This window comes from Euphorbia lathyris, chromosome 1 (genome assembly GCF_963576675.1).
Source record: "Euphorbia lathyris chromosome 1, ddEupLath1.1, whole genome shotgun sequence".
In the NCBI taxonomy this organism is placed as follows: domain Eukaryota; kingdom Viridiplantae; phylum Streptophyta; class Magnoliopsida; order Malpighiales; family Euphorbiaceae; genus Euphorbia; species Euphorbia lathyris.
The window spans coordinates 50,786,010-50,801,072 of record NC_088910.1 but is presented as its reverse complement, the minus strand read 5'-3'; positions in this window follow the sequence as shown (position 1 = coordinate 50,801,072).

Below are 15,063 nucleotides of genomic sequence, written 5' to 3'. Positions count from 1 at the left end.
GGATAGGGGAAAAATAAATCTAAAAGAACAACATATTGTTATAACACAGATCTGATCTCTTCTTTATCTTCTTCGTCTTCTCAATGAAAAGTAAGAAAAGAGGAGGAAGAAGAAGAATCCCTAGTATGATGAATATTTTCTTATAATAAGCCTTGAAACATTCTTGCATCAGTATCTTCGTTTTATGCTCAAGTTGCATATCAGGCACTTCCCCTAACTGTCGCTTTTCGATCTCCAATAATTCCATGGCTTCCTTTACATTTACTTAATTTTCTTCACCATCCACCTTCTTCATCTACCGCAAGATTTCATATCTAATATTTATACACACATTTCAACCCGAAACAAAAAAATAATAGAAGAAAAAAAAGTAGATTAAACCTTAGTGGGGGTTTCAAGACTCATTAGCTTTCGAAGTGGCCATCTTTTGACGACTAACTCTTTGCATCTCTTCTTTAATAGGTTAATCCTATGTTTAGTTCCTTTGCTACCCGTGTTATTGGCATGTAGAAATATTTCAAAATTGTTTGTTTTGATATCCCTTTTTATTCTCTCATTTTATTACATCATTCTCTTCTTCTTCCTTTGATTTTATTCTAGTACTTTGAAAACCCAACTCACTCTATAATGTATTATCCTTTCCGATAATTCCATATTGGTAAAATACATTTTTCATAACAGAAATATATAGAGGTTTCAGAATATGTAACAACCTACCTTCACTTAAGCTTGAGAACTCTTCATGAGTATCCATTGATGGAATATCCTCAAGGATGTTATCTTGTATATCAATTTCGTCAAAACAAGTACTTCCATAACCTTGACTGCAATCAAGCCTGCATGCATACAAGTTACAACAAAAAATAGGAGCACCTTTTAATCTAAAAAGTTAAATGAAATAACAATTTTCAGTGAAAACAAAAATAAAATAATAATTTCTAAAAGCATCATTATCAGTGAAATGAAATGATGAAATCGACTTCGGTCTCTTATAATTACTTTTCTATTATAAACTCCTGAAACAATCTTAACAAAGTTCTGACAATGAACATAGGTTCAAATATTCTTTGTTATTCTGATTGTTGTACCAAGTGGAGACACAAGAACTCCGAAATAACAAAATAATTAAAGAAAAATAGAAGATTAAACCTTTATGAGGGTTTTAAGGCTCATTAGCTTTCGACTTGGCAAACTTTTGATGACTAACTCTTTAAAGCTCTTCTTTAATAGGGTTAATCCTACGTTTAGTTCCTTTGCTGCCCGTGTTATTGGTATGTAGAAGTATTTTGAAATTGTTTGTTTTTTGATATCCCTTTTTATCCTTTCATTTTATTACATCCTTCTCTTCTTCTTCCTTTGATTTTATTCTACTACTTTCAAAACCCAACTCACTCTATAATGTATTATCCTTTCCGATAATTCAGTATTAGTAAATTATATTTTTCATAATAGAAATATATAGAGGTTTCAAAATATGTAACAACCTACCTTCACTCAAGCTTGAGAACTCTTTATTAGTATCCATTACTGGAATATCCTCAAGGATGCTATCTTGTATATGCATTTCGTCAAAACAAGTACTTACATAACCTTGACTGCAATCACTCCCGCATGCATACAAGTTATAACAAAAATATAGGAGAACCTTTTAATCTAAAAAGTTAAATAAAATAACAATTTTCATTGAAAACAAAAACAAAATAATAATTTCTAAAAGAGGCATTATCAATGAAATGAAATGATGAAATCGACTTTGGTCTCTTATAATTATTTTCCTATTATAAACTCTTGAAACAATCTGAGCAAAGTTTTGGCAATCAACATATGTTCGAATATTCTTTGTTATTCTGATTGTTGTACCAGGTGGAGTCATAAGAACTCCAAAATAATAGAAGAAAAATAGTAGATTTGTAACATCTAAATAATTATGCATAATTAAGAATAAATAAATAATAACAATAGGAATAAATAAGTAAATAAAAGAAAAGGGACTAGTTCCTTTTTTTGTCAAAAGAAAAGAGGAGGAAAAGAAATAGGTGAATGTTATTATTATTAATTATTATTATTATTATATTATTATCAATATTTTGGTGGAGTTGGGGTTTGGAGATACGAATATCAGAACCAAACTCATCCCCTGCGTAACTTTTGTTTTCTTTTCTTCCAATCCTAACTTCCTTCATAACTCCCTACTCCGACTACCTCTTGAAGTGAAAATCATACCATTGAATTCCTTATTTCATAAGAAAGATTTTGAGACCACTATTCATATTTTTCTGACCAAAAAGGGTGACGACCGGAGCGGGTATTTTCACCGGGAAAGTGTAGATCCCGACCTTTTTAGCGATTTTAGTAGTGAAAGGAGTATATTTTTGGATTCATTTGAACGTCGGCTATCTCGTGGTAGTCTCAGTTCGCACTTCCGACAAGTCTGGCGGAATTCCGGCAACCGGCCACCGCTTTCCGGCGAGACTGCGGGGAGGAAGAAACGGGTGAACAAGAACTCGAACAATTTGATTAACTTGGAACGAGAGGTAATCATAATTATTAATATTTATATGTTTATATATATCTATATATGAATTGTATAAAGAAATATATATGTGTGAGGTGATGATGAAACCATGCTATGGATTGTTATATGTGCATAAATTTGCCATGACTATTATATGTTGTGGATTATTGTTCCAGGAAAAGGGAATTTGGTATATAGTATTGATGTTTTGGAAATTTGGTATATGCTGTGGATTATATTTAAATTGTTGTTGGTCTTAGCTGAGCAAATGGTGAGGAATAATTATTATTTAGTTGGATAGAATCAAATTTAAAGTCATAGATTACACGCCGAGGGGATATATAAATGTCTGAAATTTGGATATGGTTGTGCTTAAATTCGCAGATGATACATATTATTTTGATCATATATTGAAGTAATTATTTTACAAGGTGATTGTCTATGGTAGAATAACAATACGTCTCATTTTAAAATCTCACTTAATTAGCTAGCTTAAGTGGGTAGGTACAATGGTCCGGAGGTTTTTGATACTGTGATCACAGGCACCTGGGTAGAGTGTTATTTTACTCTGATTGAATTTGTACTGTGTCCTAAAACTGGGAGCGATAGCAGTACCGTATTGTTTGGATAATTATTATAAGGTTGAAAGGATATGTGTCCTACGATTGAATATTGTTAACAATGAGACCATTGGACATATTTCACTTAGGTTTAGCTAGGGCCCTTAAAACTAAATATATTAACCTTGGGATATTATTTATAGTCAAGAGTCTGGTTTGTTATGTTATCTGGCTAAATATAATAGGTGTGACTGATATATATTTATATATGTATACGTATGAATATTTGTAATTATGCTTATTGAGTAGGCAGCTCACCTCTTGCCATATTTTTTCAGGATAGGTTCAGAGGTTCTCCTATTTGCTAGATTTTCAGGGTTATCCTGCGTTCAGGCTGGCAAGCATAAGCGTCTCATTCCCATTAGCAATTTTATAGGCATTCATTAGGATTTATTATATTATTGGTTTGGATTATTTGCTTAAATTTAAGCGAATATTGTTGATGGATTAAATTATTTGGTTGGTTATTTAACCTTTTGGTTATGATACTTTGATAGATGGAAATAAAAGGAGAGCCTTTATGTATTTATGTTGATATTTATGCTTAATTATGATAATTATTTGGTTCCTATGCGTTTTCAACGTGACTCGGGACGAGGGTTACATTTAATGGTATCAGAGCGTCAGTTTTACGATTCTTAGGGAGTATTAGAGGTGGTATGACATTCTCAGGATTTAGAACTTGCTATAAACATGCATACTTTATCATCATACTTAATATTACTGTTTTCACATTTCAGAATCATGTCATCTAATGGGAATGAGAATGCTGGCTAAGCATCTAGCGAAGGGTCTGTAGGTCAGCGTGCACCCACTAGGCTAGGTGGAAATTCTTCATTAGGCGTACCTAACTTGGCACCAGCAATGCAACAATTCGTTGAAGCTATAGGCACAATGGCGGCCCAGTTACAAAATCAGTTTCAGAATATGCAAGCACATGCACCACCGGCTCCATCTTTTGACAGAAACTTAGAAGGCATCAGAAGGTTAGGAGGTGAGACCTTTAAGGGGACACTAGACCCCAAGGAAGCAGAAATTTGGCTTATAAAGGTTGAGGACGTGTTGAACTCAATGAACTGCCCACTTGAGAGTAGAGTGAGGTACACCGTGACACTCCTCGATGGTGATGCATTGATCTGGTGGAAAGCAGTGATGAGGGGTAGAGATGATCAAGCAGTCACATGGGAAGATTTCAGGAATTTATTCAATGACAAGTACTGTTCTCAAGCATATCGAGATGAAAAACAGATGGAATTTATGAATCTGAAGCAGAACGAGATGACAGTAGCTGAGTATGAGAACCGTTTTGCTGCATTATCCCGGTATGCACTACTTATGACTGAAGATGAACGATGTAGAAGATTTGAGTGCGGTCTGACCCCTAGAATCAAAGCTTGTGTAGCCAATTGTGTCAAAAATTATCGTATCCTCCATGAGACAGCTGCTAAAGTTGAGAAGGCTTTTAATGAGGGGAGACACTAGCAGCTAAGAGAGCTAGATCTGAGAGTCAGGGAGAGCAGGGTCGATCGACCAAGAGAAGTGGATCGCACTCCTTCTCTAGTGGAAGGGGCAGTTTTTCACAGAGTTGTAGTAGCTATCGAGGAGGAGGTAGATTTGGGGGTAGCAGATCAGCGAATTCTGGCCAAGTTTCAGGTGGTCATAGCACTTATAGCTCACCATCTGTGGGGAGCAATAGAGAGCCTGGTAGTGGATTAGGGAGTGGTTTTAGAGGAGGTACAAGATCATATTCTGTTCCTGCTTGTGAGATATGTGGACGACATCATAGAGGAGAGTGTTGGGAGCTTCAAAAGATCACTTGTTTTGGGTGTGGCGAGTTAGGCCATTATAAAAACAAGTGCCCATATGTCATAGGGACTGGTGGCGCGACTTCATCTGGAATAGCAGGCCGAGGTGGAGGTTGTGGATCCAATGCTGGTGGTGGACAAAATGGTGTGGCAGGCACTCAGGCTCGGACACAAGGTACCCTGAGAGCATTCAAGATGACTAGAAATGAAGCGGCCATTTCACCTGATGTGATATCTGGTACCATTACTATCTTTGATACTCCTGCTTTTGTATTGATAGATTCTGGGTCAACCCATTCATACATAACATCTATTTTTACTTTGAAAATGTTTGGGAAAGTAGAGCCTCTAGGTTATGATTTGAGGGTACAAATGCCAACTGGGGATAGTGTAGTAGTGAACAAGGTTGTAAAAGATTGTCCTATAAGAGTGAGTGAGAGAGAATTTCCAGCTAATTTAACTGTTTTAGATTTTAATGAGTTTGATGTGATCTTGGGTATGGATTGGCTTTCACAATATAGGGCAGTAGTAGACTGCTATTCTAAAGAGGTAACATTGGGTACCGATGAGGGTAACAGGGTACTATTTGTAGGAGAAAGGTCAATAATGCCTTCGTGTCTAGTGTCAGCAGTTCAGGCTTTTCGGTGGATTAGAGAGGGGAGTGAAGCCTTCTTGGCACACATTATTGATACAAGAGTTGAGGATACAAAATTAGAAGCTATCCCTTTAGTGAGGGAGTTTCCTGAGGTATTCTTAGACGATCTTCCTGGATTACCACCTAGTAGGGAGGTTGACTTCATCATTGAGACCATACCGGGGGTTCCTCCTATATCCATTGCACCGTATCGAATGGCACCGGTGGAGTTGCAGTAGTTGAAGAAGCAATTGGAGGAGCTATTGTAGAAAGGATTTGTGAGACCTAGCACTTCACCTTGGGGTGCACCGGTCTTGTTTGTCAAGAAGAAGGATGGAAGCATGAGGTTATGCATTGACTATAGGCAGCTAAATCGGGTAACAATTAAAAACAAGTACATGTTGCCCCGAATAGATGACCTTTTGGATCAGTTGAAGGGAGCTCGCTACTTCTCTAAGATTGACCTGAGATCAGGCTATTGGCAGTTGAGAGTGGCAGATTCTGACATTTCAAAAACTACTTTTCGCACGAGGTACGATCACTTTGAATTTCTTGTAATGCCATTTGGACTTACAAATGCTCCTGCAGCTTTTATGGCAATGATGAATAAGACCTTTCAACCATACTTAAACCAGTTTGTTGTCGTTTTCATTGATGATATACTGGTGTACTCGCGAACGACAGAAGAACATGAGCATCATTTGAGGATAGTTCTTCAAATCCTAAAAGAACAACAGATGTATGCAAAGCTCAGTAAGTAAGAATTCTAGATGGAGCAGGTAGTATTCTTAGGCCATGTGGTATCCGGTGAAGGTGTTAAGCCTGATCCCTCTAAGGTAAAGGCAGTTATGGAGTGGGAAGCACCAAAGAATGTGACAGAGGTGAGAAGTTTTCTTGGTTTGGCTGGTTACTATAGAAGGTTTGTGGAAGGTTTTTTCAATAATTACAGCACCTTTAACTAAACTGCTGAAAAAGGGAGCTATATTTCAGTGGAATGAGAAGTGTCAAGAGAGTTTTGATGAGTTGAAGAAAAGTCTGACATCAAATCCAGTTCTTGTGCTACCATCTGAGGGTGGAGGATTTGTTGTGTATACGGATGCTTTAGGACAAGGGTTAGGATGTGTTCTGATGCAAAATGGAAAGGTGATAGCTTATGCTTCTAGGCAATTGAGGCCTCATGAGAAGAATTATCCTACACATGATTTGGAGTTAGCAGCAATAGTTCACGCTTTAAAGATATGGAGACACTATTTGTATGGAGAGACGCTTCAGATTCTGACCGATCATAAGAGTCTGAAATATATCCTCACCCAGAGGGAGTTGAATTTGAGACAAAGAAGGTGGATTGAGTTGTTAAAAGATTATGATTGCACGATAGATTACCATCCGGGAAAGGCTAATGTAGTTGCAGACGCCTTAAGTAGGAAGAATTCTGGTTTGCTAAGAAAAATGAATCCTTTACATGAAATGAGATCTATGGATGTTCAACTGAGAGTCGATGAGGTAACTGGACTTATGGCTACCTTACAACTGAAACCAGACTTGAGGGAGAGAATTAGATTGGCACAGATGCAAGATCCCTTCTTACAAAGAATGTATGAGAGAGTGAAGAAATGCCTCAAAGCAGCTCAAGAACGACAAAAGACTTATGCAGATCAACACAGGAGAGAAATGGAGTATGAAGTTGGGGACAAAGTATTTCTGAATGTATCTCCATGGAAGGGGATAGTACGTTTTGGCAGACGAGGAAAACTGAATCCAAGGTTCATTGGACCTTACGAAATTATTGAACGGATCGGACCATTGGCGTATAGGTTAGACCTTCCGAGTGAACTATCTCAGATTCACAAAGTGTTCCATGTATCTGTATTAAGGAGATATAAGTCGGACTCGAGCCATATGATTTCTAAGCCAGAGATTGAGGTGGTAAACAAGAACCTAACAGTCAAGGAAAAGCCAGTAGAAATTTTAGAGAGACAAATACGAAAGCTGAGGAGGCGAGAAATGCCTATGGTACGAGTAAGATGGAGTCACAACAAGTCGCTCAGAGAGGTAACTTGGGAACTGGAAGAAAACATGATGGAACAATATCCGTATCTGTTTGAACATACTGGTATGTAAATTTCGGGGCCGAAATTTCTTTTAAGGAGGGTAGAATTGTAACATCTAAATAATTATGCATAATTAAGAATAAATAAATAATAACAATATGAATAAATAAGTAAATAAAAGAAAAGGGACTAGTTCCTCTTTTGTCAAAAGAAAAGAGGAGGAAAAGAAATAGGTGAATGTTATTATTATTATTAATTATTATTATTATATATTATCAATATTTTGGTGGAGTTGGGGTTTGGAGATACGAATATCAGAACCAAACTCATCCCCTGCGTAGCTTTTGTTTTCTTTTCTTCCAATCCTAAATTCTTTCATAACTCCCTACTCCGACTACCTCTTGAAGCGAAAATCATACCATTGAATTCCTTATTTCATAAGGAAGATTTTGAGACCACTATTCATATTTTTCTGACCAAAAAGGGTGACGACCGGAGCGGGTATTTTCACCGGAAAAGTGTAGATCCCGACCTTTTTAGCGATTTTAGTAGTGAAAGGAGTATATTTTTGGATTCCTTTGAACATCGGCTATCTCGTGGTAGTCTCAGTTCGCACTTCCGACAAGTCTGGCGAAATTTCAGCAACCGGCCACCTCTTTCCGGCGAGACTCCGAGGAGGAAGAAACGGGTGAACAAGAACTCGAACAATTTGATTAACTTGGAACGAGAGGTAATCATAATTATTAATGTTTATATGTTTATATATATCTATATATGAATTGTACAAAGAAATATACATGTGTGAGGTGATGATGAAACCATGCTATGGATTGTTATATGTGCATAAATTTGCTATGACTATTATATGTTGTGGATTATTGTTCCAGGAAAAGGGAATTTGGTATATAGTATTGATGTTTTGGAAATTTGGTATATGCTGTGGATTATATTTAAATTGTTGTTGGTCTTAGCTGAGCAAATGGTGAGGAATAATTATTATTTAGTTGGATAGAATCAAATTTAAAGTCATAGATTACACGACGAGGGGATATATAAATGTCTGAAATTTGGATATGGTTGTGCTTAAATTCGCAGATGATACATATTATTTTGATCATATATTGAAGTAATTATTTTACAAGGTGATTATCTATGGTAGAATAACAATACGTCTCATTTTAAAATCTCACTTAATTAGCTAGCTTAAGTGGGTAGGTATAATGGTCTGGAGGTTTGTTGATACTGTGATCACATGCACCTGGGTAGGGTGTTATTTTACTCTGATTGAATTTGTACTGTGTCCTAAAACTGGGAGCGATAGTAGTACCGTATTGTTTGGATAATTATTATAAGGTTGAAAGGATATGTGTCCTACGATTGAATATTGTTAACCATGAGACCATTACACATATTTCACTTAGGTTTAGCTAGGGCCCTTAAAACTAAATATATTAACCTTGGGATATTATTTATAGTCAAGAGTCTGGTTTGTTATGTTATCTGGCTAAATATAATAGGTGTGACTGATATATATTTATATATGTATACGTATGAATATTTGTAATTATGCTTATTGAGTAGGCAGCTCACCCCTTGCCATATTTTTTCAGGCTAGGTTCAGAGGTTCTCCTATTTGCTAGATTTTCAGGGTTATCCTGCGTTCAGGTTGGCAAGCATAAGCGTCTCATTCCCATTAGCAATTTTGTAGGCATTCATTAGGATTTATTATATTATTGGTTTGAATTATTTGCTTAAATTTAAGCGAATATTGTTGATGGATTAAATTATTTGGTTGGTTATTTAACCTTTTGGTTATGATACTTTGATAGATGGAAATAAAAGGAGAGCCTTTATGTATTTATGTTGATATTTATGCTTAATTATGATAATTATTTGGTTCCTATGCGTTTTCAATGTGACTCGGGATGGGGGTAACAAGATTAAACCTTAATGAGGGTTTTAAGGCTCATTAGGTTTCGACGTGGCTATCTTTTGATGACTAACTCTTTGCATCTCTTCTTTAATAGGTTAATCCTACGTTTAGTTCCTTTGCGACTAGTGTTATTAGCATGTAGAAGTATTTCGAAATTGTTTGTTTTGATATACCTTTTTACTCTCTTATCTTGTTACATCCATCTCTTCTTCTTCCTTTGATTTTTTTCTACTATTTTGAAAACCTAACTCACTCTTTAATGTATCCTTTCAAATAATTCCATATTAGTAAATTATGTTTTTCATAATAGAAATATATAGAGGTTTCAAAATATGTAACAACCTACATTCACCCAAGCTTGAGAACTCTTCATGAGTATCCATTAATGGAATATCCTCAAGGATGCTATCTTGTATATTAATTTCGTCAAAACAAGTACTTCCATGATCTTGACAGCAATCAAGCTATCATGCATAAAAGTTACAAGAGAAAAAAATATGAGAACCTTTTAATCTAAAAAGTTAATAAAATAATAATTTTCAGTGAAAAAAGAATAATAATTTCTAAAAGCAGCATTATCAATGAAATGATGAAATCGACTTCGGTCTCTTACAATTACTTTTCTATAATAAACTCCTGAAAAAATCTTAGCGAAGTTGTAGCAATAAATATATGTTCGAATATTCTTTGTTATTTTGATCATTGTAGCAGGTGGAGTCGCAAGAACTATGAAACAACAAAATAATATAAGAAAAAAAGTAGATTAAACCTTAATGAGGGTTTCAAGGCTTATTAGCTTTCGACGCGGCCATCTTTTGATGACTAACTCTTTGCACCAATTCTTTAATAGGGTTAAACCTGGGTTTAGTTCCTTTGCAGCCCGTGTTATTGACATGTAGAAGTATTTCCAAACTGCTCGTTTTGATAACCTTTTTTCTTCTCTCATTTTGTTACATCCTTCTCTTCTTCTTCCCTTGATTTTATTCTACTACTTTGAAAATCAAACTCACTCTATCATGCATCTTTTCAAATAATTCCATTTTAGTAAAATTTATTTTTCATAATAAAAATATATAGAGGTTTCAGAATATGTAACAACCTACCTTCACTTAAGCTTGAGAACTCTTCATGAGTATCCATTAATGGAACATCCTCAAGGATGTTATCTTGTATATGAATTTCGTCAAAACAAGTACTTCCATAACCTTGACTGCAATCAAGCTTGTATGCATACAAGTTACAACAAAAAATAAGAGCATCTTTTAATCTAAAAACTTAAATGAAATAACAATTTTCAGTGAAAACAAAAATAAAATAATAATTTCTAAAAGCGGCATTATCAATGAAATGAAATGATGAAATCGACTTCGGTCTCTAATAATTACTTTTCTATTATAAACTTCTGAAACACTCTTAGCAATGTAGTGGCAATCAACATATGTTCGAATATTCTTTGTTATTCTGATTGTTGTACCAAGTGGAGTCACAAGAGCTCCGAAACAACAAAATAATAGAAAAAAATAGTAGATTAAACCATAATGAGGGTTTCAAGGCACATTAGTGTTCGACGTGACCATCTTTTGATGACTAACTCTTTGCATCTCTTCTTTAATAGGGTTAATCCTACGTTTAATTCCTTTGCAGCCCCTGTTATTGGCATGTAGAAGTATTTCGAAACTGTTTGTTTTGACATCCTTTTTTCTTCTCTCATTTTGTTACATCCTTTTCTTTTTCTTCGCTTAATTTTATTCTACTACTTTGAAAACCCAACTCACTCTATAATGTATCCTTTCCAATAATTCCACATTAGTGAATTACATTTTTCATAATAGAAATATATAGAGGTTTCAGAATACGTAACAACCTACCTTCAGTTAAGCTTGAGAACTCTTCATGAGTATCCATTAATGGAATATCCTCAAGGATGTTATTTTGTATATGAATTTTGTCAAAATAAGTACTTCCATAACCTTGACTGCAATCAAGCTTGTATGCATACAAGTTACAACAAAAAATAGGAGCACCTTTTAATCTAAAGACTTAAATGAAATTACAATTTTCAGTGAAAACAAAAATAAAATAATAATTTCTAAAAGCGGTATTATCAATGAAATGAATTGATGAAATCGACTTCGGTCTCTAATAATTACTTTCCTATTATAATCTCCTGAAACAATCTTAGCAATATTGTGGCAATCAACATATGTTTGAATATTCTTTGTTATTCTGATTGTTGTACCAGGTGGAGTCACAAGAGCTCCGAAACAACAAAATAATAGAAGAAAATTAGTAGATTAAACCTTAATGAGAGTTTCAAGGCTCATTAGCGTTCGACGTGGCCATCTTTTGATGACTAACTCTTTACATCTCTTCTTTAATAGGGTTAATCCTACGTTTAGTTCCTTTGCAGCTTGTGTTATTGGCATGTAGAAGTATTCCGAAATTGCTAGTTTTAATATCCCTTTTTCTTGTCTCATTTTGTTACATCCTTCTCTTCTTCTTCCCTTGATTTTATTTTACTACTTTGAAAACCCAACTCACTCTATAATGCATCCTTTCAAATAATTCCATATTAGTAAAATACATTTTTCATAACAGAAATATATAGAGGTTTCAGAATATGTAACAACCTACCTTCACTTAAGCTTGAGAACTCTTCATGAGTATCCATTAATGGAATATCCTCAAGGATGTTATCTTGTATATGAATTTCGTCAAAACAAGTACTTCCATAGCCTTGACTGCAATCAAGCTTGTATGCATACAAGTTACAACAAAAAATAAGAGCACCTTTTAATCTAAAAAGTTAAATGAAATAACAATTTTCAGTGAAAACAAAAATAAAATAATAATTTCTAAAAGCGGCATTATCAATGAAATGAAATGATGAAATCGACTTCGGTCTCTAATAATTACTTTCCTATTATAATCTCCTGAAATAATCTTAGCAAAGTTGTGAAAATCAACATATGTTCGAATATTCTTTGTTATACTTATTGTTGTACCAGGTGGAGTCACAAGAGCTCCGAAACAACAAAATAATAGAAGAAAAATAGTAGATTAAACCTTAATGAGGGTTTCAAGGCTCATCAGTGTTCGACGTGGCCATCTTTTGATGACTAACTCTTTGCATCTCGTTTTTAATAGGGTTAATCCTACGTTTAGTTCCTTTGCAAGCTGTGTTATTGGCATGTAGAAGTATTTCGAAACTGTTTGTTTTGATATCCTTTTTTCTTCTCTCATTTTGTTCCACCCTTTTCTGTTTCTTCGCTTGATTTTATTCTACTACTTTGAAAACCCAACTCACTCTATAATGCATCCTTTCAAATAATTCCATATTAGTAAAATACATTTTTCATAACAGAAATATATAGAGGTTTCAGAATATGTAACAACCTACCTTCACTTAAACTTGAGAACTCTTCATGAGTATCCATTAATGGAATATCCTCAACGATGTTATCTTGTATATGAATTCCGTCAAAACAAATACTTCCATAACCTTGACTACAATCAAGCCTGCATGCATACAAGTTACAACAAAAAAATATCTAAAAAGTTAAATGAAATAACAATTTTCAGTGAAAACAAAAATAAAATAATAATTTCTAAAAGCGGCATTATCAATGAAATGAAATGATGAAATCTACTTCAGTCTCTCATAATTACTTTCCTATTATAATCTCCTGAAACAATCTTAGCAATATTGTGGCAATCAACATATGTTTGAATATTCTTTGTTATTCTGATTGTTGTACTAGGTGGAGTCACAAGAGCTCCAAAACAACAAAATAATAGAAGAAAAATAGTAGATTAAACCTTAATGAGGGTTTCAAGGCTCATTAGCATTCGACGTGGCCATCTTTTGATGACTAACTCTTTGCATCTCTTCTTTAATAGTGTTAATCCTACGTTTAGTTCCTTTGCAGCCCGTGTTATTGACATGTAGAAGTATTTCGAAACTGCTTGTTTTGATAACCTTTTTTCTTCTCTCATTTTATTACATCCTTCTCTTCTTCTTCCCTTGATTTTATTCTACTACTTTGAAAATCAAGCTCACTCTATCATGCATCTTTTCAAATAATTCCATTTTAGTAAAATTTATTTTTCATAATAAAAATATATAGAGGTTTGAGAATATGTAACAACCTACCTTCACTTAAGCTTGAGAACTCTTCATGAGTATCCATTAATGGAACATCCTCAAGGATGTTATCTTGTATATGAATTTTGTCAAAACAAGTACTTCCATAACCTTGACTGCAATCAAGCCTACATGCATACAAGTTACAACAAAAACTATGAGAATTTTTTAATCTAAAAAGTTAAATGAAATAACAATTTTCATTGAAAACAAAAATAAAATAATAATTTGTAAAAGTGGCACTATCAATGAAATGAAATGATGAAATCGACTTCAGTCTCTAATAATTACTTTCCTATTATAATCTCCTGAAACAATCTTAGCAAAGTTGTGGCAATCAACATATGTTCGAATATTCTTTGTTATTCCGATTGTTGTACCAGGTGGAGTCACAAGAGCTCCGAAACAACAAAATAAATGAAGAAAAAATAGTAGATTAAACCTTAATGAGGGTTTTTGTCACGTCCGTACCTAAATATTATATATATATATATATATATATATATATATATATATATATATATATATATATATATATATATATATATGTGTGTGTGTGTGTGTGTGTGTGTGTGTGATTTGATATTAGATTATATAATATTTTGAACTTATTATTTGAATTTTGATTCTTTAGACCCGGGATAACATCTTTGGGTTTAATCTATTTATATTTTTACGTGTAATTTTAACAAAAATCGAGATTGGTTATGTGCGGTGAATTTTTATGATCGAAATAATAAATAATAAAGGTTTATATTGAAAACTAATTGATTATCCGAGTTGCTGATGAGTTTTCTGTTCTTCGACGGATATTAAATAATTAATCAGCTTAATTTTCAATTTACTTTGTAAATGAAAATAAGTATGAAAATGAAGGGAGACTAAATTAACGAACAATTACTCGAATTAGAAGATTGGGGGTTAAATTGAAATGTTAGAATAAACGGAAGGAAAAATTATAACACTAAAAGGGGCTAACTGTATATTTTAATAAATTAGGGGATGAATCAAAAACTTATCCCTAATTGTAATTCCAACTGTTAACAATTTGGGGATGGAGGGCAAGGGGCGATCGATATTCTTTTAGGATCTCCATGAATTCCGACCTATTTTCTCATCGATTTCACTTTTGTCTACTCTCCCATGGGTTCTCGGAACTATTCTCTGCGATTTCTGCTCATTACAGACCTTTGGGTCTCATCGGATGAAATATAGGAACGGCGGGGATTCTCACCTCCGATGAGGAACTCTGAGTTCATGAGGAGGTCTGGTGGCTCTATAAGCGACATGCAAAGGTGAGTTCAAAGGTTTGTGGTTCTCTTGCTTTCATTATCTCCTGTTCTCCGACCTCGATTTCTATC